Here is a 24,754-nt window from a genome sequence, read left to right as displayed (position 1 = left end):
TATCCTCTAGAGAGATAGATACATTGGAGAATGCAACTACTAGTGAGATGTCATCAAGTGATGAATCCAACGAGAGGTCCACAGAGAGGATACATATCCACCAAGTAACTTTGAATGAGCAAACAGAGGCTCAAGATAGGATAAGAGACACGGATGTAATTGAGTTGGACTTGGGTACAGGACCTAGGTACATTGAATAATTTACGACCAATTAAATTAGGGTCCATGCTTAGTTTGGAAGTAAGGAAGGGCTATGTGTGCTTAATTCACAAATTCTATGACATCTTTGCTTGGAGTTATGATGAGTTGAGAGGTATTTCTCCTAGCCTAGCTATTCATACCACTCTCCTAAAGGAAGGTAGCCGCCCTATGCGAAAAAAAGTAAGGCATATGCATTTTGAATTAAGGGACAGGCTATTCGAAGAATTGACAAAACTACGAAAAGTTGGCCTGATATTTTCGGTAAAACACACAGAGTGGTATTCACCAATTGTTATCAGGAAGAATAATAATAATCAGATGCATCTTTGTGTAGGTTTCAAAGAGCTTAATAAGTAGACGAATAACGATTAATATATGTTGCCATTTATTGATCAAATCTGAGATCAATTAGTGGGTAGAAAAATCTATTCATTTATGGATTGCTTTGCTGGATACAATCAAATGACTATTGTGGAGAAAGATAAGCTGAAAATAACATTTATCACTATCTTCAATACCTTTGCATATCATGTGATGGCATTTGGATTATACAATGCACCTGGGTCTTAACAACATATAGCTTATAAGACTTTTGGTGACATCTCACTAGAGAAGTTAAAAGTCTTCGTTGATGATCTGGGAGCAGTCACCACAAGGAAAAAATAAATTATTATTTTAAGGAAATGTTTTGAGAGTTGCACATAAATTTGCATTGCTCTTAATCCACAAAAGTACATCTTTGGGGTGTCCTATGGGTTGGTACTAGGCCATGTGGTTAGTGTTAACCTTCAAACGAACAAGGTGAAAAATCTAGAAAATCTAAAGCAGAAGATAAGGCCAAGGAAAAAGTGAAATGGAAGACGAAGGCACACCAAGTAAAATATAGAGACGCAAGAAATGTAGAAAAGTCCTAAATCAAGGGAAAGGCATACAAGAAAAAGTGTAAGTCAATACTTTTGTAAAAGAGCGCAAGGCACATCATGGTTTATTTTAAGAGCGCCATGCAAATTTTAAAGTTAGATGGGCGGTAGAAAGGAGGCTAGAAAGATAAGAGGACAATGGGAAAAAAGGGCTGCCCATGTAAAAAAGGGGATAAGGGGATAACTACCCAAAAGGGATTTAGGGTTTTGTATATAAAGTTGAAAAGTGAATGAGAAGCTCATTCTTGTGTGTGGCCAAAAGTAGCTCTCTTCGTCTTCTTCTTCTTCTTCTTCTTCTTCTTCTTCTTTGCTTGTGCTTGTGCTTGAGAGAGGGAACGTGAGAGTGTGAGGAAGTGAGTGTGTGAGGGTGAGGGACCGTGGTGGGGAGAAGCTTTCCATCTTCTCCTCTCTTTTTCTCTTCTCTTCTCTTCTCTTGCTCGCAACAATGGAGCTTGATGCGTGGAGCTTGAGAATGAAGCTTGCACTTGGATCGTGGAGCTACTGGAGTGCTTGGGAGAGGAGGCACTCAATCGGGCATGAGGTAAGCTCACTACACTCATAGAGATAGTGTGTCGACTATGTGAGAGGTAGCCATTAGTGCTCGCTTAAAACGCTTGAAACAATAAGCGGTCAGTGAGTCTTGGCGGTTGAGCTTGAGCTCACCCCTTCATTTTGGTTCCATTCTGAGACCAACAGGTTCAAGCTTGAGTGCTTGCATGCTCTAAATCGAGCATTGAATTAGGGTTTTTTTCGAACCGGTGTTTGAGGTAGATAGGTACGAAGCGAGGGAGTTTGAAGAGGTATTTGATCTCCTTAGCAAGTAAGATTTTGGTTTTTGGGATATTAAAAAGTAGGTTGGAGTAGTGTAGGTGTTTTCTTTGTGATTTGGATGCATTAGGGTAGGGAAAAAACAAAGAAAAAAAGAAAAACATGCATTAGGGTTTTTACTGTCATAACAGGGCAAGAGGGTTTGATTTGTTTGTCGATTTGTATTTTGGAGTTTATTTGCTATTCTAGGTGTACTAGGGTATATTCTTACGTTCTAGAAGTTTGTGCGACCCCTCATAACCAAAATCATTAGAATCAAGTTGATTTCCATCCTCCCTGAAACTCATCCATAAGAATTGAACACCGTTACCAAAGTATGATTCCTAGAATCGAACGGTCCGATTTTCGAACTCAGACCAACCCATCATGTCTGATTAGACATACCCTATCTGATTTTGAAAATCAAACACCCCATAATCGGGCGTCCGATTCCCAAAAGAATTGGACTCCCAGGATCGAATGCACGAAAATCGAGCACACAAAAATTGGACATAAAAATCGGACATTCCATAATCAAACAAGAAAATCGGACCATCCATAATCGAACACGAAAATCAAACCATCCATAATCAGATGCCCAAAATCAGACCATCCGAAATCAGACACATGTCAAATTGGATGTTCGATTCCTAGAATCTGATGCACAAAAATCAGACCAACTCATAATTAGACCACTCGGAAAACTCGGATCGGTCGATCAAACCAACCCAAAATTAGACGTCAAATTTTGATAATCGAACTCCTAAGGATCGAACCTTTGAGAATCGAACAAAAACCTATCAAATAACAACCCTGCGAGCCGGGGGAGACTACCCCCCTGGACCCTCGCAGAGGGGACTCTAGCCCCTCCACACCTCCCCCAAGTAGGTCGGAGAGAAAAAGTGTGCCGTGACAAGTCCTCAAAATTAGATCCCAGTGTAGTAATGGCTCTGCACAAGTAGAGATTCTCACTTGCAAAACAGCAACCAAAAGCCCATAACCGCAAACAGAGACCCTAGAACCTCAATGGGCCAATCTAATCAACAAGGGCAACAAGGCCACACCACAAAAACACGTATGTGTTGCATTCAGACTGCATCTAGTCAAGGCAAAATGCAACAACATCAAGCTACAACTGTGAGGATAACTAGACATGATAGTATTGATGATATATGCACCTCAAGCAGCACTGCACAGATGACCCAAGACATCAGTGGAGAATCCACATCTAGTTGTGCAGTTGGGGACTCAAGGGCATGTATCAAAAGGCTTGAATTTATAAGCCAAGACCCGGAAGATGAAGACATAGTGCCACCTGCTTACCTTAGAGTCAAAGACACCGCAAAAAGAGAGCATAGTGTCAATGCTCTCATCAATGAAGGAGCTGATTTTAATATCTTGACCTATGAAGCATAGACCCTAAAAGATCTTAGAATGCATGACAATGTCTTGACAGGAGATAGACAACTACTCAAACCTCCCCCATATATACCTAACCTAACCCTGGGACTTCAAGCCTTGATTGCCAATCCCCCCCCAAAAAAAAGAATCTCCCACAAATATATAAACACATATAGCACAGAGAGAAAGTACTCAAAAATGAAAAATATCACCTAGACTGGGCCGTAAGAAGATTTTGTGCAGAGAGGCTCCCTCTAGGTTCTACTAAATTTGTCTAGCATAGCACTAAAACAAAACCATTAATAATTGCACCCGCACTAAACAGACACATGGCCCTCTTGGCCTAACAAAATAATTCACAAAATGACCATTTAGCAGCGTATTGTTGAAACAAGCCCTTGGTCCTAATGTAATTCTATTGAAGCACAAGACCAACCAAGCATAAGGGCTCCTCATGCCCTATACTAAATGCATTAGGTTATTGACTAACCCCTTGCATAAATAGCAAGGGGTGTTCGACGAATATGATGATAAACGATCCTATGCATCCATGATAGAATAGGAAGGTGCTCAATTGCTAGTTGACTCATAACCCAAACTAGCCATCAATGGCCAAAATAGGACATGTCAACAAGAAGACCCCAAAGTAGTCTTGGGCTAATGTTAGAAGGTAATTGTAAGGTTGCATGATGGTACATCCGTAGGATGGGATCCCGCACACTATAGGTCCCATTCAACTAGTTGATCACTAGCTGCAAGTCACCTTTCACCAATAACCAAAGAATACCACCACATCAGGATACATTCATCTCCATAATCAAGACCTTGTATTTTGCCACATTATTAGTAAAAGAGTGTCCTAAATATGCTCCCATTTTCATAACAACCCTACATCGAGGATCTTTAATGACCACACCAACACTCACATGTTTAGTGGGCTCTCTAGAAGCTTCGTCAAAATATAAAGTATAGACCCAGTCTTCATTGATAGGCCACACCATACTGATAAGCTCACTCGTACTTATGATAATCAAAGTCAAGCTGAGAGAGAGGATTTGCAACATGTATAATCTCCCCTTCCTTACTGAACTCGATAGGAATGCTCCTTAGAATTGGATGATAGTGGTGGCAGTAGATCTTAATATCCCATGTGAAGGATCTATCTTGCTACTCAATAACTTGATAACCTTTACTCCACCAGATCACTCGGCCTTGGTGGTAACATTGCTCTAAATATGGATGCTCAAGATAAGTAATGATTCTTCCCATCCGATCGTCTCGGTACTACCTATACTACAAGTTAAAGCTGAATCATGAAGGACTTGCATAGGCACCAAGTCTATCGACATCAGCCCTTACACATAGTAAGGCTTCGGCTTCAGCTTACTAAAGTTAAATTTATTTTTAAACTCTACCCCCTTGCAAGTCTGCTAAAAGGGATGTAGAGCCATTCTTTTCTATACGTACAATTTTGTACGGCCCATCCCATTTGGGTTCTAGTTTATTAGGAAATAGCTCATGATGAGCATCATAGTACATCACAAACTGACCCTTCACAAATTTATATTTCTTAGCTCGAAGGTTGTGAAGAGCTTTCATTCTCTTCTTCCCTACCTGTTGATGTAATATAGCCTGCAATCGTATTTCATCAAGATACGCAAGAGAAATAAATCTTTCCTACAAGGCTTCTACCTCACCCAATGAATGATTAAGAGAAAATTGCACAGTGGGCAGCTCTATTTCCAATTGTAAGACACACTCTTTCCTAATATCAACTTGAACGGGGTATGGCCTGTAGCTCTCTTGAATGCCATATTGTAAGCCCAAACCGCCACATACAATTTCTTATCCCAATCTCGCCTACTTTCAAACTCTATCCTGGATAAGATCCCTACAAGCTGTTTATTCATACTCTCAACTTGATCATTTTCTTACGAATTATATGGGGTACTTTTATTGTGTTTAATCTTCAGAACTTCCATCAAGGTTACTATTACCTTATTCAGGAAGTGTATCTCTTGATCGAACACTATCTCCTTAAGTGGACCAAAATGGCAAACAATCTTCTCCATAATAAAACTGGCCGTCTCTTTAGCATTATCCTTCATCATTGCTTGAGCTTGAGACCACTTTGTAAAGTAGTATATCACTACAATGATATAATGCTTTTGCGTGGTTGATGAAGGGTATATTGGTCCAACAAAATTGATATCCCATTTTTCAAAGGGTAACATAACTAAAATAGTGTTTAATGGCTGCTTATGATTCTCCTAAACATCACAGTGCTTAACACTATTTTTCTCAGATGCTTTTAGTTATGTTAAGCACTGTGATATCCCATTTTTCAAAGGGTAACATAACTAAAAGCATCCTAGAAAATTGATGGCTACCAATATCTAGCACATGGAGAGCTTTCTAGGTGGTAAGCCGTCTAGCAAAATGTCCCCCACATGTTAAATCATGGTATTCCTCAAGAATGAATGGTACCTCATAAGGTACTATACATTGTCAATAAATCTCATCCACGCCTTTTCGATGTGAGAAACTTGCTATAATCGAAAAATGTAGTGCTTGCTTCTTAATCTCTCTCTTCTTAGACTTTGATAGAGTAGCCTTAAATCCCCATGTGGGGATAGATAATGCACTATAGTTGCATACCAAGGAGGGATGGAAGATGTATCAATTTTGAATAGACCTTTGATGTCACTCTCTCTAGCTAGAATTTCCTTTGGCTCCCCAAAATCCACAAGACATTCCACAATACCCTGTAGCTTTGGTGGTTTACTTCAAATCTCATAATCAAACTCTTGCAAAGTGATCAACCACTTTGCTAAACGGTCAGGCAGTTGTAACTTGTTCATCAATAGTCTAAGTCCTTTCGCCTTTGTTAAAAATACCGCCTTCTTATAGAGAATATAGTGCCTAAATTTCTTTGTCATGAAAACCATTCCAAGGTACAATTTCTACATATAAGTACAGTTGAATTCAAATATGCCTAATTTATGGCTAGCAAAGGCTATTGGATGATGATACCATTTCTCTTCCCAAATTTGGCTAAACAATAGCTAATACTGTGCATTGTTGTTGCTGAAAATATATAAAAGGCCTAACCTCTTTTGGGTGCTTTTGCCAGTTCCTGCTTCACATCCTCAAAGGATACTTGACATACTTCACTCCAATTAAACATATAGTTGAAAGATAAAAATTTCGTCAATTGCAACGTTCTTTCTATCAACACATTGATAAATCTCCAATAATATCCCACTGATGACTAAAAGTTGTCTACCTCTTTTGGAGTGTGTGGCAGACTCATGGCAACTATAATCTTTATTTAGAGTCAGTCATGATACCGGCCAAGCTAATTGAAGGGGCGAGCTCAAGCTCACAACCACCAAGACCCACGGACCGCTTATCATTTCAATTGTTTCAAGCGAGCACTAATGGCTACCTCTCACATAGCCGATGCGCTATCTCTCTCTACGAGTGTAGTGAGCTTACCTCCATGCCCAATTGAGTTGCCTTCTCTCCCGAGCACTCCGGTAGCTCCATGATCCAAGTGTAAGCTTCAAGAAGCTCGATCCTCAAGCTCCACGCTCCAAGCTCAATTGCCGCAAGCAAGAGAAGAGAAGAGAAGAGAAGAGAAGAGAAGAGAAGAAGAGAGAAGAAGATGGAGAGCTTCTCCCCACCACGATCCCTCACCCTCACAGACTCACTCCCTCACACTCACACTTCCTCTCTCAAGCAAACAAGAAGAAGAAGAAGAAGAAGAGAGCTACTTTTGGCCACACACAAGATAAGCTTCTCATTCACTTTTCAACTTTATATACAAAACCCTAAATCCCTTTTGGGCAATCATCCCCTTATCCCCTTTTTTACATGGGTGGCCATGCCCTAGGCCCTTTTTCCCATTGTCCTCCTATCTTCCTAGTTTCCTTCTACTACCCATCTAGCTTTACAATTTGCACGGCGCTCTTAACATAAATCATGATGCGCCTTGCCCTCTTTTACAAAAGTATTGACTTGCACTTTTTCTTATGTGCCTTTCCCTTGATTTAGGACTTTTTTGCATTTCTTGTGTCTCCATATTTTTCTTGGTACACCTTTGTCTTCCGTTTCACTTTTGCCTTGACCTTGTCTTCTACTTTAGATTTTTCAGATCTTTCACCTTGTTCGTCTGAGGGTTAACATTAGCCCCCTCCTAGATGAGTGCCAATGCCATGGCACTCACCATCATAGGTAGCAAGCTTTGGCATGCACCAGAGACGTGGATTGAAGGGACTGCTGTGGTTTGCTATGCATGAGTTTTGGTGGTGGTGCGGATGAACATTGTTAAGGGCACTTTGTTGGCATGATTGCTTGGTGATAAGGTTGTTGAAGTTGGTGATAGGGTTGGTTTTTTTTGGGAGTTGCACTCAAGGGTTGGCACGGGTGTTGATGTTCTGGGGATTTTGTAGGTGATGATTCTTTGGTGGGCTTGTAGGATGATAAATGATAAGAATTTAGTGTTGATTGTTGATGAAGAGTTGCGATACTTTTGTTTGAATCTTCAATACTTGCAATTGAAAAACCTCTCATATGTGGTCTCTCCCTGGAGGTAGTGCTAGTCTTCTTATTTTGCACAAGACATAGTCTAATTAGTGAGACACATCGAAGCCGAGAGTATTGTTATGCACTTGAGAACTCAAACTATGTATAGATTGTGGTGCAAATATTATGTGACTGCACGTGCATACTTTAATATTACGTAGTTAGAAGACTGTTAGAGTCTAGTTCCTTGTAGCAATGTGTGGATGAAGCGAGGGCTCAATGGGGTGGAAAAAATTATCGATGTTGAGGAGAAGTACACTTGAAGGCTTCTTGAGATATCATTTATGATTTTGACAATACAATGAAGCATAATTGAGCTCATTGATGCCTAAGATTTTGGTAGTTGGTGGCTACCTGTAGTGTCTGAAGAGTACGGTGTACTTTCCATGGCCTTTCGTGCCTTGCTTACCACTATTGATTTGCAATGGTACTACTGAGATGGAGTACAGAAAAGAATTGTGCAAATGGTTTAGGGTGACAAATCTAGCCATAGGCGAGGCAAGCTCCCTAGGTATGTCATGCCCTGGATGTGCCCTGAACAATTGTGGGGGATGTGTAAAGGGCTAGGGGACTAGGGATGGAGCCAACCAACCAAGGTCACTAGATGTACCTAATTTGAGGACCCCTAGGTGTTGTGCCATGGTCATGAGCGTTTTCTTTTCTTTTCTTTTCTTTTTGTTTCCTCTCCTTTTTTTTTCTTTTTTTCTCTGATTTTTTCCTTTTTTTGGGATAAAATGAATACAAACAATGCAATATATTGAGGCTATAAGCCTTTCATTTGGATTGATAAACGTCGAGATCCAAAGGCTGTGAAAAATGGATATTACAAAGATGATTGTGTTACTAGCCTCGATGCTAGAGGAATAGTTGTTGAGATGGAGAGATACATTTGAGATTTTGCAAACCTCTTTGTAACATGTGAGACATTGGTACAATTGAGGTAGCAACAATAGTGAGTCGAATGTAGAGTTTGGCCAAGAAAGAGAGGTAGCAACTAGGTTTATAGATTTTAATGTCACGAAGCCAACCATTGAACCAGACGGATCTCAAATCTGAGAGTGTTTGCCCCTTCGAAAGTGAAAAAACCACTTGGTCAAAGTGTGAAACCTCCAAGTTGAACTAGTTTTTTGGGGGGTTAAAGTTAAAGCTTGTTTAAGCTTGTAGATAGAAAAAGACATGACTTATCAAAACATGGGGGGGGGGGGGGGGGGACAGAGGGGGCATCATTTTTTTCGGTGCCCCTTAAGTTGATTAAAAAATGGAATTTTGGCTGTGCAACATCAGAGGGAATCATCAAGGCAATAAACTCCATCAATTCTTCACCAGCTATCGCTTTAGAAATGATCAAATTTGATGCATTCTACAACAAGATCTCATTTTAGTCTTTCTCTCTCCTCTCTCCTCTTGTGGTTTATTCTCATGGATCAATGTGAAAGAGAGGGGGATGGGCTAAGATGAACGTTTTTGGTCAAATGATGATGCAAGAGAGGAAAGAGGATTGAATCAAGGTTGGACAGATTGTCAACGGCCATGGAAGAGCGTCAATGGGCCTCCAAGTTCGAAAAACGTGCATTATAATGAGCAATTTCATGAGAAAAATGTAGATTTTATTGTTTTATGATCAATTGTTGTTTGAAATGGTTAGTAATGATTGTATTTGATTGTCCATATTATGTTTGATCAGTCATGTTGAAAGAATTTAGAAAATTAGCCATATAATAATTTCATGCAAAGCATGCAAAACCCGAGACTAGGCGGTTTAAGGAAAAATATGTGATTTTTTGGTTTTTTGTGTGCATTTGTTGTTCCCATGGAATGAAACATGTAAAAATAATATTTTTTTCATCAAAGTAATCAGTTTAAATTGAAAAATCATTAATTATATGTACTTTTATATATATATATATAAATAATAAAAATGGAGAAAATTAGATTTTTCACATCATAAAAGTAAGATTTATGTGTGTGGACATATGATAGAGCTGAAGCATGAGGTTTAGCCTCAATTCAGTCCTATCTTTTTGTTAGAGTGAGTTTTTATTGCTTTCAATAAAGAAAATTACATAAAAAACTATGCCTTACACCTATCAACACATGTAAAATTTTAAACCATAGGGACTAGGGGGTTGTTGAGTGAAGGACATTAAATTTTGAAGCTGGAACCATAATTGCAATTGACTTTTCTTTGCGACCTTTTGAAGGGAATTTTCTCCTGAAAGGGGAGGTCAGTATTGGCTATGTGTCCTCAATGTAACACATCAAGAACCTCACGATAATGTTCATAGGTATGCCAAGAAACTGAAGGAAGTATTCCGTAAGTTGCAAACCTATATTCCTATTCTAGCTGCTGCTCAAGAGCAATACTTTTTTAATGGGCTAGACTTTAACATTCAAGTGCAGTTGAGTAGTGTTGCTCTTGCTGACATTGATATGGCTATTACAAGAGTAGAGGAGGTAGAATCGTGATTGCAAGTGGCTTATATCTCTAGGACAACCTGGAATCCAAGTCTAGGGTTTGGAAATACTTTGGCATTGATGAATGGTGATCAAGGGACACCCATGAGTCCTCCTAATGGGAGAGGAAGCATGATCCAAAATGTGCCTATGTTGCCACCTCCTCCCAGTGTGATTATGCATATAGCTAGTCAAATATTGGAAGCTAAATGGTAAATCGTACAGCCAACATTTCCCTAGGAATTGTCCAAATGTTAAATGTGGCATACGTGGAAAGTCCAGCCACTTAGCTAATACCTATTGGAGCAAGATTAGTTCTCTCCAACAAGAAAGTAAATAACCAAGTTTGGTTAATCATCAAGCACAAGGAAACAATCTCCAGCAAGATGAGGGATCAAAGGAAATACTGCAAAGAGGGAAAGCTATGGTAGAGGAGTTGCCTAGTGGCAGTGGAATTAGCCTTATAGAAGCTGTTTACATCAATGGCAATGAAACTTCTAACCTACGACTTATTACGAGAGGTCAAAAGGGTAAAGAAGCCGACAAAGACAAGGTAAAACTGGTCAAGGGAAACCCTAAGCAAGATGATAATGGGATGCAAGTCCTTAATCCTAATATGGAAGGTTGACCTCTCAAAGATGTAGATGGTAAAGCCGACCCCAAGAAGGATAGGGAGTTTCCAAAGAAGAGGAAAAACGGTAGGAAAGAGGCACCAAAGCTGGTTCAAAGACCAAAGGAGAGAATGGTCTAGCAAGAAAAGTGAGCTCTTGCTAGCTATTATGAATTTGATTTAGCGAGTTCTCTTTGCGAAGTTAAGCCAAATGTAAACCTCCTCTAGTTGATTAAGTTGTCTCCCGGAGTGCATAAAGAATTGAAGAAGAGTCTTTGCACTGGGTATATCATTGAGCCCTTGGGAATAGCACGAGTAGGAGATGATTGGTTTGAACATGCTGAGGAGCATTGTCCAAGGGTAGCGGCATATGTAGATGGAATATTAGTGGACCATGCCATTGTGGACACAAGATCCTATGCCAACATTATGAGTTCGGAATTGATGGAGAGGTTGGGCTTGAAAATCACTCAAAAATCAAGAAAGATGCCTACACTATTCTCTGAATGGCTGATGACAATTTAGGACAACTTAAAGGTTGCATTAATAAAGTCCATGTGACCATTGCCAATGTGGAATGTATTTTGGACTTTAGGGTCATTATTTTGTCGTCTGACGTAGTTATCAAGTATTGCTAGGTAAGCCATGGATCCTACAAGCAGACTATCAAGTTGATATACTCGCCGGTCGATTGATCTTTGGCAGAGGTGCTAGAAGTTGTGTAGTAGATGCATATCTTGAATCTCCTCAAAGTTAGAGAGTTCCTTTATCCTCGTCAGAGTTAAATACATTAGTTGCTCCATCTACTAGTGAGTCATCATCAAGTGATGAATCCAACCAGGAGTCCATTACAGAGGATATCTTCAAGTAACTTTGAATGAGCCAATAGAGGGTCAAAAGAGAATAAGGGATGCAAATGTAATTGAGTTAGACCTTGGCACAATGAATGATTCATGACCAATCAAATTAAGGTCCATGCTAAGTTTAGAAGAAAGAAAGGACTATATGTCCTTGATTCAGGAATTCTGCTATATCTTCGCTTGGAGTTATGATGAGCTGAGAGACATTCGTCCCAGCATGGCTATTCATACGATCTCCTTAAAGGAAGGTAGCTACTCTGTGCATCAAAAAGTAAGGCGTATGCCTTTCGAAATTATGGACAACCTATTCGAAGAATTAACAAAACTACGAAAAGATGGCTTGATATTTTTGATTCAACACACAGAATTGCATTCACCAATTATTATCAGAAAGAAGAAGAACAATTAAATTTAGCTTTGAGTAGATTTTAGAGAGCTTAATAAGAATACGATTAAAGGATTACTATCCATTACCATTTATTGACCAAATTTTGGATCAATTAGCAGGTAGAAAAATCTATTAGTTTATGGATTGCTTTGCTGGATACAACTAAATGGATATTAAGGAGGAATACAAATTGAAATTGGTGTTTATCACTATCTTTGGTACTTTTGTGTATCATGTGATGGCCTTTGGGTCATGCAATGTGCCTAGTTCTTGGCAACGAACAACTAACAAGACTTTTGGTGACATCTCCCCAGAGGAGTTAAAAGTCTTTATTGATGATCTGGGGGCAGCCACACAAGGTAAAGGCAATTGATCATTCTAAGGAAATGTTTGGAGCGTTGTAGACAGTTCTACATTGCTCTTAACCCATGGAAGTGCATCTTTGGGATGCCCTATGGGTTGTTATTGGGCCATGTATTTAGTTTAGATGGTATTGTGACTGACCCAAAAAAGATAAAGGTTATAGTTGCTATGAGCCCACAATGTACTCCAAAAGAGGTACACAACTTTCTGTCATCGATGGAATATTATCGAAGAATGGCAGAAAGTGTGTTGCCATTGACGAACCTCTTATATTTTAACTATCTCTTTGAGTGGAGTAAATCTTATCAAGTATCCTTTGAGGATGTGAAACAAAAATTAGGGAAATCATCAATCCTAAAAGCACCCACAAGAGGTAAAGTTTTTGTAATGAAAGAAGCTGAGAGGAGAGAGAAAAAGAGCTGAGGAGAGAGAAAGAAAGCAAGAAGAAGAAGGAAGAAGACTAGAAGGAGAGAGAGAAAGAGAGGAGGGAGGAGAGAAGAGTGGAGGAAGCCATGGAAGCTGGAGATGAAGGTGAAGAGTATGATCTTGATAATAATTGGTTGCCCTAATCCCCGATTAGTGTGACTGGGTTTCTAAACCCTAGTGTGTATCCCACTTGTTACAATCCATCCCCACCCTAAAGGTTTTTGCCCTCAAAAACAAGGAGAAGTAGAGGGGAGTGATGGGTGGCTAAGGGAGGGTTTTAGAGTACTACTCTGAGCCCTTTGATAATGAAAATTGGGTGGGTAGAGACTAGGGACATCATCCTATCCAAGACCCGGCCTACTGAAGTAAATAGGTCATAACTTTTGATAGGCTGCTCCAAATAGGGCGTACCACATGTCAAAACGGAGCTTATGACGAGTACTTTTAGCCCATATAGGTGACACTTAATTGCCATTGATGAATAGTGTGTTGTCTGCAAGTTATCTACAGTGTAGACCAAGGCAAAGTTAGCTAATCCTCAGTCAAAATTGCACCCTTGAAGTAGGGGGAGGGCTGCACTGGTGAAATGCTAATCGAGGTAGGGCTTTTCCGAACCCATTCCTTCCCCAAGATCAAATGGATAACCTACATGATAAGCATCAAGAGCATAAGGGTCATCCATACAAGCATGGGTCATCATACTACCACCGGGATCAAAAGGATAATTGGGATCCAATGCATCTGATGTATCATAGAAGTAATTCATGGTGTCATCTTCAAGCACTGATGGTGGCACAAGATCCTTACTGACCCATATGGTAGCATGCATTGACTTGTCCATAAACTCATTGGAAACTACTATGCCATGTATAATTGGAGCATATGAGGTTGCAATCACTACAACATTCATTGCATCAATCCATAGGCATTTCATGTCCATAAGTCTCACATGCGTGGCTACTACTAGGCATTCAAAGTTAAGGGCAATGGGCTGATGGGGCACCTGCTCATGAGGCTGTAGTGAGATGCTCTCATCATGACATCGTTTGTGAGAAGCATCATGTTGCTCATAAGGATACACATGTTGCTCATAGTAATGATCAAGTGGCTGATGATATCGATCACTCTGTTTTGCTGATGATGATGTTTCTCCCCATGTACATACTCGTATACATTTGCATGATGTTGCCTAGATACGTAATGTTGTCTAGATGGTTGTCCATGTATGTGACTAGAATGTAGCTCATAAGGGTATACATAGTCATCAGATGCATGCTGCTGCTCAAAATATGCACAATCATTATATACATGTTGACCATAAGTAGGCACATGATGCTGCCTTTGCACATCCAAACCATGCCAGTGGTCAAGGTACCCATAATGTCCATGAGAATGCCCATGATGTTGCTCATAATCATGCTGATCTGTCCTTTTAATCATAGCCATTTGGGTAACTTGAGTCGTAACGGCTACAAGTTTGTCATTGATTGCCATGGTTTGCATGTTGGTGACTGAGATGGTTGAGATCACTCAATCCAACTTAGACATGAACTGACTATGTTGCTCAATCAATTGGTTGTGGCTCGCAGCTCGGAGAGCTTCTTCTTGTTGTAGAGCAGCATTTAGTGCATTCATTTGGGGATGCCAAGAGTGAGAAAAGGAACCAGAACTATGAGCCATGACTGATTTGTTTTTGCAGATACTATTGTCTCTTTGTTGATGCATTTTCTCCATCAAGTCCTCCACTTCCAACCTATGGGCAACAATTAAGTCCTCTTCTTCCTCAAGTATAGCAGTTATATGACCGTCATATTGTTAGATATGATCAATGCCCCACCCTCATTAGGTGCTACCAATGATCCATGGTGCTCAAAGTTGTAAGGCCCCCATTATGAGGAGAAGCCAAATGTGAGCCCGGACATTGGTTGAGTCCTGACTTGTATATCAGATGAGGTCTATGTGACCGGATGGCAAAAAGGTGACTATTGTGGGTCTAATCTTTGGGTTAGATGGAGTGGTTAAGCTGGTAGCAACTCGAGGCACATTGCATTGAGTTGCGTGGTAAGGGAGTTAAAAGGGGCCCCTATTGTGGGGTCCGGGGACAGCGCCCCCGGCCCGATGGTAAAGGGAATATTCCCTGGAATATTCCCTGGCCGACTAGTGGAGGCTCATATGGTAGGTCGGTCAGCAGGCTGACCTAATGACCTTCGCGGGCTATAAAAGCTAAACCCCTTCGCAGCCATCACTCACTCATCTTTCACCCAGTCAGAGTTGTTGTTCCAGCTAGCCTTAAGCTCTTCACCTATCTTCTGTCTAGATCGCCATCTAAGCTTCACACAGTGGAAGCGCACGGGTGGACAAAGCTATCTTTGTATCAGTTGTTTGGAGTTAAAGAATTTACTGATTCTCCTCTTATCTGTTGTGTACTCTCTATCTCTTTCTCAGATTCTGTTCGCTGCGCCGTGTAATATTTTACACATATCCATTTTGAGAAACCAGTATGTCTGGAGTATCCCTGGACTTGGAATTGGAAATGTTTTGAACAATGTCCTCCTTGTTTGAAACTTGTCTTGCTACTGCACCATTTTTATCAATTCTGCTTTCATCAGTCAAAATCCATGCATGTTTTTTTTCTGTCTTTTCACCCCTTACAATTTTGCGTCCAAGAGGAGAAACTCTCTCTTGGTCAACTCTGTCAGTCAAAGAATCACATTGGTAGTTGAAGCTGTTAGACATGCCATCCCTCAAAATGACTCGTCGATCTTTATCATTAGAGGACAATGTTGTTCTATTGTCTTCCTTGGTTATAGGACCCCGAGTAGATGCTAGTGCAGACCAACCATCGAAATCTCCTTGCCAGTTTGCTTGATCAATAGGTCTCTTACTAGTCTCAGCAGCCCTGCTATCCATGATTTGATCAGAACTTTCAGGTGATAGCAATGGAGGAGAACTAGTTGCCAGCTCCCTTTGACTTTGCACAACTATATTGGGGCTAGGATCCCTCTTTGAATTGTTGTTCTTCGATAAACCCTTCACCCTGTTTGCATATCTGAGTGTGTTAAGAGTGTGCTCACAAGAGCTAGTATTTGGAGAAATGCATGAGATCATGATAATTCGAGAGTCACCAACGAAAGAATCATGTAAAACTTCTGTCAATTTACTTTCCCTGAAAGGAATATGACCTTGCTCATGGTCCAGTGCCCAAATGCACTCTTTAAGAGCAAGTAAACTCTTGTTAATTTCAACACCCTCAATCCTTGTTTGGCGATTATTATCAGTTGTACCATCCCCACATTCACTACCAGCCAAGTCAATAAAAGAGAACTTTCCAACCAACTTTCCTCCCCTTTCTTCCTTCTTGTTGGAATGCTTTTTTATCACCAACTGCAGAATAGCATGTGATCTTGAAGACTCTTCATTGGCACCAATTGATCCTGTACTCCTACTCCTTGATGCATTACCTCTTTCAATATAATCTTTTACAATATCAACATCTGAGACATGGAATTCCCTCAAGCCCACAATACAAACTTGCTGGCGATCAGCCACCGTCTACCCCTTTCAACTATTTCTTACTTGTGAAGCTCAACTTGGCAATCTTTTGAATCTATCTCACTCGCTTTTGGCATACACTAACAAACTGGTTTCTATTGACCAAGGTTCAAAAATCACCACTCACTACGGCTCTCCTACACCTCAGGGATTGGCCCCCAGATGCATCATGAATATGGAAGACATTCGAAACAAACTCCACTCTTTCAATTAAATGATCCAAGAGATAATAAATAAACCTCACTAAATAATCCCCAAGGAACTAAATATCTAGTCCTACAATTGAGGATACCTCACACTCTCAACGTAGGTCATTGCTCATACAAACAAGTACTATGCATATCCGCAACATATCCGCATCAAGCATGGAGGTAAGATCACTATACTCGTAGGGGTGGGAGAGCACCTAGCTATGTGAGATACTACATGGTACATCAATGCAATTGTGTATGACCATTGTGCTCAAATAAATTTGTTCATTAAAAATGGGCAACGTAAAAGTGCAAAGACAATTCTTTTCATGCTTTTCTTCTACTACGATAGTGCTTCATTGCTTAGGGCTAGTACCAAGCTTTCTCGTGCTACTAGACCCTTTTAATTTGAAAATGACAAAACGAACCCTATATGATATGCATCATGAAACATCAGAATTCAACATACTTTAATCACTCAACAACCCCCTACTCCCTATCGATTAAGATTTTACCTATGTTGATAGGTTTAAGGCATCGTTTTTATGTTTTTTTTTAAAGCAGTAAAAACTCACTCTAGCAAAGAAATAGGATTGAATTGAGGGTAAATCTCATGCTTTAGTTCTATCATGTGTTCACAAACATAAATCTTATTTTTTCTTATCTTTTATGCGAAATATCTAAATTTTCTCATTTTTTCTAATTATTTATAAAAAATTAATGGTACTTACTAATTTTCTGGTTTAGATTGATTAATCTTATGGAAAATGATTTTGCTAGCATGTTTCAACCCATAGGAACAACAAATGCACACTAAAAACTAAAAAATTGCATATTTTTCCTTAAACCACATATTCTCGGGTTTTGTGTGTTAAACATAAAATTATTATAAGACTGATTTTTTGTGATTGCTTCACCACGATTGATCAAATAGAGTATGGGCAATCAAATCGAAGCATTTCTAACCATTTCAAACAACAATTGATCATAAAACGATGAAATCTACCTTTTTCTCATAAAATCACGCATTATGATGTACTCTTTTCGAACTTGGAGGCCTACAGACGCTCTCTTACGGCCCGCTGATGATTTGTCCAACCTCGATTCACATCTCTTTATGCTCCCACATCATTGCACAACCAAAAAGTCCACCCCCCTCTCTTTTACATTGATCCATGAGAACAAACCACAAGAGGAGAGAGGAGAGAGAAAGACTAAAATCAAATATTTCTATTGAATGTGTCATTTCTGATCATTTCTACAGCAATGGAGGGTGACGAATTGAAGGAATTTATTGCTCGGAGCATTCTCTGTATGGTGTTGTGATAAGCAAAAATAGAATTTTTTAATCGATCTGTGGGGCATCAAAAACACCCCCTCCCCCACGTTTTCAGAATTCATGAATCTTCAAATCCTAAACTACTAAACAAGCTTTAAGCTTTGATTTAAAAAAAAACCAATTCACAATTTTGTGTTCACACTCTCTACCAAGTGGTTTTTTCACTTTTAGTGGGGCAAACAAGCTCTGATTTAAGATTCGTCTAGATGGATGGCTTCGTGGTATCGAAATCTAAAAATCTAGCCTCTTCACGTACTTTTCATTTTTTGGATCACGTAGCTGCTTCATAATGCCAAACCTTGCGGGGATTAAATGGGGGGTCAAACAGACTTCGATCAACGAACCGAGACTTGCGTTGGCTTCATGGCATCAAACTATATCTAGAAAAACTCCAACTCATCGATCCGCAACCGTTTCATTTTGTATGAAATTTTGATCTTTTACGGCCTCTTAGCCTCTTTTCTACTTCAAAAATTACATTTATAATTCGCTCTTACTTATCTTCCTCTAGGGATGGCCTCTAGCTGGAAAAAGAATTACTAAGGAAGGTTGGAGCAAAAATAAAAGTGAGCAAAAGAGAAAAATTTTGAAGTGTTGTTCTAGGGTACCGAGTCAAGAGACCTAAGGCCGATGCCCTATTCCCCTTGGGTCACTACGCTCAGCTCCCGTCTTTTTGCATGCCCGAGTATAAACACGCAAAACTTACAAATTTGTGATTTTAAGGGAAATCATGAGTTTTTGGGGTTTTATCAAGTATATAGTATTCGCATACGATGGAATGTGATATAAAAATAATTCTCAGTAAGCTTAATCACTCTAAATCAATAAATCAAAAAATGTTGATATGTATCAATAAATAAATACAAAAAATAGAAAATTTTATATTTTTTACATCCAAATAATAGAAAATTTTTACATTTGCGTTTGTGAATGTATGATAAGGCTAAGACATGAGGATTAGCCTCAATTCAGCTCTATCTTTATGTTAAATTGGATATTTATTATTTTTTAAATGAAAAACACATTAAAAATGCTCTTTAAACCTACTATCGAATGCACAATCTTAAGTGGTAGGGAGAAGAGGGATGTTAAGGGCTGATAATATGCTAAATTTGGATGTTTTTATTATGCATGGCATATAAGACACGTGATTCTGAAAATTAAGAGGGTCTAGTAGCACAAGCATGCTCGGTGTTGGCCGCCCTAGGCAACATGGCAATCTTGTTTAGAGTAAAGGCATGAAAATAAATGTTTGTGTACTTTCACAATGCTAGTTGTCAATAAGGAAAAATGTTTGATCACTATAAACCATACACAATTGCATTGCATGCAACACATATGGTATCATCCTAGATGCACATCACTTATTTTTATGAATATTAACCTATATTGAGTGTGAGGTACCCTAAGCTGTAGGGTTAGTGGTTCATTTCTTTGGGGAGTATTTAGTGAGGAATATATTATATCTCCTAGATCGATCAATTAAAAGAGTGGAGCATATTTTATATATGTTTTCTGTATGTGTGGCATATCTTAGGTCCACTCCCCCTGAGGTGTAGGAGAGCCCTAGTAGGGCCACGGAATAAGCTGAGGGGCATTGACTCTATCCTATTGGCCGAATATTTGTACAGAGAATTAAAAAATTAGCTATCAGATTCATCGATAAGGCCTCCGAAAACCACAACCGCACCTTTCATGCCTTCCCTTTGTTTGTGCTTAGGTGGTGTATTATACTAATATGTGTAGGGACTCAGAACTAGCAACCTCGACATAGCTTCAATAGGGAAGAAAATCCATAGAAGAAGGAGAAAAAGGGCTAAGATGAAGATTATGCTTAAGACAGATACTACCACCACATTACCAAAGGGAAAGCAAGTCATGGATGTAGAAGCAAAGACATTTGCTCCTAAGAAAGCAAAAAAGGGAAGTGCCAAGATTAGAGAATATCCTAATCCAGGGCACCAATTAGAAGTGGTTGATAAGGTTAAGGAATGGGTGAGATAAGACCAAGTGCACCTAAAGGATGCGGAACCCATTATCAAATATGAGATCGATGAGCTCTTTAGCGTGAGCACACCAATCTTGCCTGCTCGATTAAGATCAAGAGATGCATTTGCACCCCACATAGCATCACATAAACAAAGCCTAGATGCCACATGTAGGCATATTGCCCAAGATCATTGGCAAAAGAGTGTGGAGCCTAATGAAAAGTAGGCAGTTGGCAACTTGCTCACAACATTGATATCAGTTCCCCTTGTGGCTTTGCCTTTAGGAGAACTACTTAGGCAAAATCCAACGTTATGGTAAGTGTTGAAGTAGTGGGTAGAAAGATCAAATGTGCTTGGAGCAATTGACTTACCTAACCATGACAACATAGCCATGCAGATACCTAGCTTGACCCTAAACTTAATGCCTAAGTCCTTACACATGAATGCTTTCTGGGAAGGCATGGAAATGCATGCAATCCTACCTATCATAGAATTAGGGGGGATGCCACAAGAAAGGGGATCGTAGAGACAGGAGCAAGAGTTAGTGTACTCAGTCATGAAATCCTATAGGCTTGGGGTAACCCACCTGTGGAGACCAAAAGTTTTAATGTCATGCTAGCCAATGGAATGAAAGTTAGGCCATTTGGGGTACTAAAAAGCTAGCCCTTGAAGATAGTGGGAGTCCAGTTCTCAGTGAACTTCATAGTCATAAAGGAAGTGGACTACAACATCCTGCTAGGCTGACCCTGGATGCAAAATGCATGAGTGATGGGAGATTGGGGAAACAATCTCATATTCTTAGACAATAGATTGGAGGCTATAAGAGTCAAGATGGATACTCAGAAGACCATGCCTGTTAACCTAGATGCCATCTCTGCTATCTTGAAAGGAGACTCACAAGTTAGGAATTCTTATGTGCCACTAATGAAGTATATCCCTTGCCCCAAGGACAAGCAAGATTGGATGCATGTGCTTGCCACTATCAACCTGCCATTCTCAAATGACAAGGAGGATTATAAGTAGGCTGCAAGGATAGCCAATGAGTCCCATAAAGCCACAACATCTCACTTGCTAAAGGATAAGACCCTACCATAAGTACCACTTTGCATGATGGCCAAGAGCTCTAGCAGACAACCAACATCTGTTGCTTTCCACATTTTGTCTAATAAACTCAAACTCCATGAAATCCTTGAATACTTGACAAGAGAGCTAGTAGATAACTCAACTACCAATTTTAAACCCCTCAAGGATCTCATGGATGGCGGGCTAAAGTAGTGGTGGACAAAAGTATACAACTTGAATCTAATATACAATGGGGCATTGATCACGGATGAGAAGAGGGTTGAGAATAGAAACCTAGGAGATGATGAGCTATCAGAAGGTAACGATTTGAGTGGACTTCAAGCCACAAAAAACCCATGTCTTTAGGATCTAAAGAGGAGACTTCAGAATGGAATGTGACTGTACTTGGTTGGACCACCTAGGAGAGTGATAGACTATGAGCAAGTTGGATTGGTTCAACCAAGTACCGCACCACTCCTTAGAACAGAATTGGCCTCAAAGTTGCAACCACCAAGGGAAACTCCTTTTTATAGTGAAGGTTGTGAGTTTAACTCCGAGTTGAAAGTGAGCTCTAAGAGCGACCCAAAAATATCCCAGCCACCTAAGACCAAATGCACCAAAGGAGACCTACTAGTCCACCTAAGGCATAAGCAATTGAAGGATGAAAAGAGAAAGAAACCAAAGGGGTCAAAAGCCAAAGAACAATAGAAACCCCAAGACCTATCTAAGTGCTTCATGAAGTTTAAAAAGGGGGACAAGGTAGTGACCTTGTTAGGAGCTAAGAGGCAAGGACAAGTAAATGAACCAATAGAAGGGCTTGCTAAGGTTAAGGAAGTCAACTTGGTCCATATTCATAGCTAATGACCTGACTGAGCAAGAGGATGCTGATCTCATCACTCTCCTACGAGAGGATATAGATGTATTTGTCAATAATCACGTGGTGGGGGGACTTGCTCGAGATGCTGCGTCGAACACACACAGAATGCCAGCTGTAAATAGGTGTAACAACCTGAATATAATAAGTAATGAGTCAGTGGCCATGTGAGAGTCATAATGACCACCGACATGCTAAGTGTAGATGTGTGGATCCATCTAACCAATGGTCCATCATCAATATCCGCATGTGTTGAGCTTGTCATCTCAACAGTATTTGCTTGATGAACTCAAAGGAGTCGATCTGAGGGTCATGACCCACAATATCCCGACGAATCCTAATGCAACACCAGTTAAACAGTGACCATACTTGATGAATCCAAAGCATGCACATCTGATCTGAAAGGGAAGTGGAACCCAAGAGGAAGAAGCTTGGCGGTGAGAGCTATGGCGGATGGAGAGCAAGAGCAAGAGTGAGAGTGAAACTCAAAGTGGAAACTCCAACAACCACAATGTGTGGCCGGGCTTTCCTTTATTCAAACTGTCACTAAAAGAATAAAGAATAAGTGACTGTGATGAGTGCTTGCCACCTGCAGCGTGCAGTGGCGGGTGCTTGTAGAGTTCCTTGCTACGAATTCCATTTATAAACACTATAGACACAGCCTTTTCGTTAGGTCGCTCATTGGCTGGGATCCTCTTGAAGAGGCTACGTTGTCAAAGAGTTTATTGTTCATAATATAAATCATGGGATTCTTATGAACACAGAAGCACTTCACTGGGATTTTTATGAGGAATTTGCATTGGTCGGGATCCTTTTGGAGAGCCTACGTTGTCAAAGAGTTTATTGTTCATAATATAAATCATGGGATTCTTATGAACACAGAAGCACTTCACTTGGATTTTTATGAGAAATTTGCATACAAAATTCAGTCATTGTTACCCAAGAACCAACTTAGTTACATAAGTTCTTTTGTATTTAGCATATAATTTTCAGTTGTACCATGTATATTGATAAAAAATAAGTCTATGGGAACCTACAACTTGGTCAGCTGGAAGTAATTGACAGTCTGCAGGATAAATCATATTGATTCAAGTGCAAAAATATGGTTAGAACTCAAGAAAAATGCCAAAAGTCCACTAGGTTCATGGGGGACCTGAAGTAATGGACTAATGTGACCAGCAAGTGACCTGAGTAGGTCAAAAAGTAGTGTGGGCCTGAGCAGGATGCACCTCACATTTTTCGGCGCAAAATGCAAGCCTGCACAACCTGACTGCAACTGGAGAGAGCTGGGAGCTATGGTGCATGCTTTAGAGCATGCAAACTGAAGATTAACAAGAGCTGAAGATGAAGATACAAACAAGGTGAGAGCTCCACTTATCCATCCATTTGGTTTGACGAAAATGCATGGTATGACAGTCTATAAAAGGGGGAAATCTGAGAGAAAAGTATTCAGCCTGCTCTTATGTACGTCTTCTCTCATTTTATCTACCTTATTCATGGTCCAATGAAGCCCGACTTGTACCCAAGTACTTGAGTGACTTTGGGGCAAGCAAAGGGTGAGGATTTTGAAGGAGTATGGGCTATTATGGGCTGAAAAAACCAGTCATAAACAGGGCAGCCCACTGTTCTTGTCCATTTTTATGAGCAAACAAGAGATTTATGTGGTTGTAATAGAAGAAAATGACCTCTTTTCATCAGGACTTTACTCATTAATGATTAGAGGAGCTTATTTATGATTTATGCACTCTTTTTGAGCTTGATTATGGGCTGGAATTTTCTGTTTTAAAACAAGGCTGAAGTTAAAATTATGCTCCTTCAATGCATTTCATGTACTAATGGCCCATGTCTTGAATGTATTTGAATCTACCATCATAATACTTGTTTCCTAGAGTTGTAATCCATCTATGTACATGAGATAAAAGCCATTTGAGCTTGCATTTGATATTTGCATTTGGATTAAAAATCTGAGAATATCCTTCATGTTATGGTTTATGTTTCCAAATGCATTTGATGTAATCAAGATACAGACATTTATTTCATTCATGTATGCTAAATACACAGAAAAGCTTGAAATCTTCTTCCTCATCTAAGTCATTTCTAAAACCCGAATCTTGTCAAACTCCATTCTTTTCCCCTTCTCTAAACCTTGAATCCCATATTCCTCTTCTGCACTAAGCCCTGGTGGTAGACCTTCAACCCTTAACGCGACGATAGTGGTGAACCCGACGTAAAGGTCCACTACGGAAGAAGAAGTACAATGGGAGAATCATCAAGTTCGGGAGGAGATGCCTTGCAACAGTTGGTTCGTCTGATGCAAGAAAGCCAACTACAACAATTGCAATTTCAACAGCAGTTGCAAATGCAACAACAACGGAGACAAGAAGAAGAGCGGAATGATGGTGCTGCCATTAAAGCTTTGGAAGCAGTTGGGCAAGAGCTCGGGCAAGAGCTCAAGCAATTTAATGGGCAAAATGTGTCCTCTTTTATCCGCCTCTATACTGACAAGATGGTCTTCTTTGGAGTTCCTCAACATGCTTGGAGCCTGTCAAGATTGTGGGAGAGAAGGAAGAAGTCTCACTTGTAGCTTTCTCACTTGCACAATGGGGAAATACACACACAGGTGGAGGCTGAAAACAGTTTTCCTCTTCTTAGTTGTGTAAGCCAAAAGAACTCACATACAAAGAAATAGAAGAACCCTATATATGGGTCTCAAACCAAACTCAACTAAGTA

General features: G+C 39.9%; 1 pseudogene; it reads right to left on the bottom strand.

Moving 5' to 3' along the window:
* Positions 1-14,547: 14,547 nt before the first annotated feature.
* On the bottom strand, positions 14,548-16,884 carry LOC148036790 (kinesin-like protein KIN-13A pseudogene; annotated as a pseudogene).
* Positions 16,885-24,754: the final 7,870 nt, after the last annotated feature.

Source organism: Lygodium microphyllum, chromosome 4, assembly GCF_053477565.2.
Source record: "Lygodium microphyllum isolate KBCC chromosome 4, Lygodium_microphyllum_v1.1.10, whole genome shotgun sequence".
NCBI lineage: Eukaryota > Viridiplantae > Streptophyta > Polypodiopsida > Schizaeales > Lygodiaceae > Lygodium > Lygodium microphyllum.
This window is presented reverse-complemented; position numbering and strand designations above follow the sequence as displayed.